This window comes from Mustela lutreola, chromosome 2 (assembly GCF_030435805.1).
Source record: "Mustela lutreola isolate mMusLut2 chromosome 2, mMusLut2.pri, whole genome shotgun sequence".
Taxonomy (NCBI): Eukaryota; Metazoa; Chordata; class Mammalia; order Carnivora; family Mustelidae; genus Mustela; species Mustela lutreola.
In genome coordinates this window covers 172,285,701-172,290,346 of record NC_081291.1, presented here as the reverse complement: position 1 = coordinate 172,290,346, position 4,646 = coordinate 172,285,701, and positions in this window count along the sequence as shown.

Here is a 4,646-nt window from a genome sequence, read left to right as displayed (position 1 = left end):
GGGCTAGTTCATAGGTTCTCCTCTACTTAAGCCTCCACAACTCCATAGCACATCTTCACTTTCAGATCATGACTTTGCTTTGTATTTCCCTGAGGAACCTGAAGCAAGCCACAGAAAGTCTTGATAAGCTTCCATTACCGTATCTTCTCACCTTTAAGAACAGGTAATTTCCTAAACTTTCTCTGTACAAGATCCCATTCCATGTCATCCACCAGAGAACATTACTCACTGACTCTATTTCCAGTCAACAAATAAACATGTTGTCATTGTTTCATCTTAGGTAAAAAGAAACAAAACCTCTCAAGCCTACATACCCCTTTAATAGCACAATTCCTAGAAAGAATGACTTAGGTATGAAAACTGTTTTTAATATTTCCCTTCTTACTTTCTCTTGCCCACAACTAAAGCAGATTTAATTTCCACCACTCCGTGAGTACATCTCTTGCCCAGCTAACCAACAATCACATCATCAAACCTAATGGGTCATTTTCAGTTCTCTTTTTAGCACATGATATAGTATATTATAGTATCATATAGTATCCATTTGAAATAGTTAATCTCTATTGTCTTTGAAACTTTCCCCATTGACATCCAGAACATCCCCTCAGCCTAGTTTTCTTCCTCCCTCACTGGCTGTTTCTTCTAAATCCCCTTTGCTAATTTTCCTCCCCAGCCTGAACTCGTGATATGAGAAAACCCCAGGACATAGCGTTGTATCTCTTCTCTTCTCCTCTATACTTACATGCAGTCTTTTGACAACCTTTTGCTGTCTTAATGCTTTAAAATTGTCTTTATGCTGACCACATCCAGATAAATATCTCTAGTCAAGATTTCTCCGCTGCCTAAATCCAAATGTCATTTTGACAGCTCTATGTGAATGTTAATAGGCCACCAAAATTTTAAAGGTCTGAAACTAAATCCCTGATTTCTGCACCTTAGAAAAATAAAGAACAAAAACTGAACAATGACAAAAACCCTATTTTCCCAAATCTTTTGCATCTGGGTTTCCCAATTAATAGTTATAACATCCTATCACTAGCTTAGAACAAGTTCTCAGAGCTTTCTTCAAATCCTATGTTTTTTTCACCCCCTATATACCATCTCTCGGTAAATTCCCTACCTTCAAAACACAACATACAGAGATTCTGACGACTTTCCTCCACCTTCCCTACTCCCACGCTGGTCTGATTCCCTAACATTTCTCACCTGGAGACTCTAATAACCTCATAACTTGCCCCTCTGCCAATAGCTTTGATCCCTTGCAATCTACTATCAACAAGACAGCCAGAGACATCTTATAAAAAGGATGTAAAGTCTTGTCATTTCTCTGATCAAAATTTCCAATGGCTTCCAAACTGATGCAGAGTGAAATGCCTACAGAATTCTGGAGCATGTACCCTCTGAATTCTCATCTGATCTTCCTTCCCACTCTTTTTGATTTTTCTTGAACACACTAGACACATTCTGACTCAGGTATCAGTACTCCCTCTTCCTTCTACCTTGAATTCCCTCTTCTCCAAAACCAACAAGGAGTGCTTCCTCACTGATAAATTTTTGCTCCAATAATGAGACTCTTTATAACCAACCTATCTAAAAGTAAAATGTTTTTCCTACTTGTTTTTTTTTCCATATAGTACTTATCATTGTGTAACAGACTACATATTTTACATGTTTTTGTTGTTGTTGTTGTTGTTGTGATGAATATCTTCCTTTTCTCCCATTAGAATTAAGCTCATCTGGATAAAAGATTTTATCTGTTTTGTTTTGTTTTTCTCTACTACTGTATCCCCAGTGCCTAGAACAGTGTCTGGCTTAGAACAGATACTAATAAATATTTGTTCAAATAAATAAAATACATGAAAAGTTGCATAACATGGCCACCCTCAGAAGTCTTAAAAATGCATGTTTCAGGGGCACATCATCGCTGTGAGGGAAAGAGGTTGTAATGGATGTTGTCTATGCAGCCAACAGAGTCTTCCATACACAGTGTTTTCAGAAATGGCCCAAGCCTCCTCTTCCCCTACCTACACAATAGATTTAGAGACATCGGACAGCTTGCCTTCTTTCAGAACAACATACAGTGGGGGCTTTTTATTATATATTTCTGAACTTTTGCTCTAATTCTTTTTTGTTGTTCAAATTCCCTCTCCATATATCTACCTAGAGAAATCATTTACCTTGTCTAACATTCTATACTTCCCTTTCTGAAGAACTCAGATTCAAATATGAAGCTCCAGTTCAAGTATCACATCCTCCAGACAGCCTGCCTGTTCCCTCTGTGGGTTTTTAGAAAACATTAGTATACATGATTCTGTTATTGTACCCACAGTGCTAGAACTGTTATTTCTGACTTCTTAACTATAAGTTGGTAAGCTCCATAAATAAAAGAACTGCTTTTTTATTAATTTCTTAATTTTTATTACACCACTTTTTTCTAACTATGCATAATTTTCCCTAAATAAATAGATGCACATGAATTTTAAAAGAATAAACTATTTTAAAGATTATATTTATTTATCTGACAGAGAGAGAGAGCATAAGTAGGCAGAGTGGCAGGCAGAGGGAGAAGGAGAAGCAGGCTCTCCATTGAGCAGGGAGCACAATGCAAGGCTTGATCCCAAGAACCCGGGATCATGACCTGAGCCAAAGGCAGACGCTTAGCCAGCTGACCCACTCAAGCACCCCAAAAGAGCGCTTTTTTAAAAATAAGTTTATTAGACTAATCTATGTCTAATACAGTGTTTGAATTTAGATTTCTCTTTTCGGGGTTAAGGCTTTAAAGTTAGAAGAAAATAATTTTTTTATTTGTCTTTGCCCAACATCAAAATTTTTACTTTCTCCCTTGTTGGGTCCTCTCTGTGAGGACCACTTCACTCTCCCCACCCTTGATGTTAATGTCATATTCATCTTCACTACTGCACTATTTAAATCTCGGGCTCACAGAAAAAGCTTAAAAATAATTTGATTCACTAGATTAAACTAAGCTAAGCTAGGGGGCTAAACTAGGATAAACAATGTATAGTTTTCAAAAGAACCTTGAGTTTATTGGGGATGGAACTAGTTGTCCCAATACCATTCAACTAGTACAGTGCCTGGTATGTAGTCATATCCAGTATTTGTTAGATGAATGACCAAATGATTAAGTGAAACAAACATGAAACAAGAAACAGCACCAAGTTGATAGGGAAATTCAGCACATTACAACAGTGGCATTTCAAGGCAATAGTAATTGGTGGTTGGAATAACTAAGGAAGAACTACAAAAAGAAATGCTGAAGCCAGTCTCACATAAAACTCATTTAATCCATGAAGGGAATTTTCTTAAAAAGGTAAAAAAAATAAAATCTTAAGGTTAGGAGAAAAAAAATAATTCGTATTGCCTTGATACATTCTAAAAGAGAAGAAAAAGCAAACAAATAAGTATTTTATTACAAGGTGATAAATACTACAAAGAAAAATGTAAGAAGGAAAGGAAATTGAAATTACTGGATTATCCCTAGAAGAATAATCAAAAAATATTTAAGAATGGCTATCTAACAGATGTAGTGAAAAGAAGGGCCATATGCACCCCAGTGTTCATACAGCAATGTCCACAAAGTCAAAACGTAGAAAGAACTGAGATGCCCTTCAGCAGACAAATGGTTAAAGAAGATGTGGTCCTTATACACAATGGAATACTACTCAGCCATCAGAAAGGATGAATACCCATCTTCTGAACCAACTTGGATGAGACTGGAAGAGAGTATGCTAGGTGAAATAAGTCAAACAGAGAAAGTCAACGATCATATGGTTTCACTTATTTGTGGAACATAAGGAAGAGCATAGAGGACATTAGGAGAGGGGAAAAATTAAGGGGGAGAAATCGGAGTGGGAGACGCACCGTGAGAGACTGTGGACTCCAGGAAAATAACAGAGAGTTTCAGAAGAGAGGGGTTAAAATGGCTATTTATATGTATGGTGTTTTCTCTTTTATATTTTTACACATTAGCCAGTTTTTTATAATGTATTATTTACATTTAAAAACATTTAATTTCCTTATTTATGAGGAAAAATATAGATTAAAAAATCTAAAAGCAAACAAAATTTTAAAATCTCATTGTCACATTTTCCTACAGGATTGAGGTTATCCTAGAATAAGGTGATTTTCTGAGAATCGGAGGAGTCTCACTTTGAGACATGAATCAGTCATCACAGTGATGTATATTGAGAAACTGACAAATGTTAAGAAGGATGCTCAGAGAACACTCGGTAAGCACCCATCCTGCTTCCCTCACAGGATTATTGGGCAGCTGCCCCCCTATCTATATAGTGCCTATAGTTCCAAAGAAACTCAAGGGGAAAAAAAATCAAAGTAACATATTATTATGAAAGAATGACAGAACAAGCAAATCTTCCCAAACCATCAATTTTGCTATTTTATTTTCTAACTGAAATCACTAGCTTCAATATTTTTAGCTTCTATTCATTGCAACAGTTGCACACTCTGATGTTGCTAAGTGGTAGCTTTTAATCTTATAAAATATTTCAGTTGCATCCCGCTATCTCTTACTGGAACCTAAGCAAGTACTGCTTCTAAAACCTAACATGCAATGCAGTGATTTGCTTATAAATGTTTAAAAACATTTGGCTCTGTGTGTGTGTTTAGGA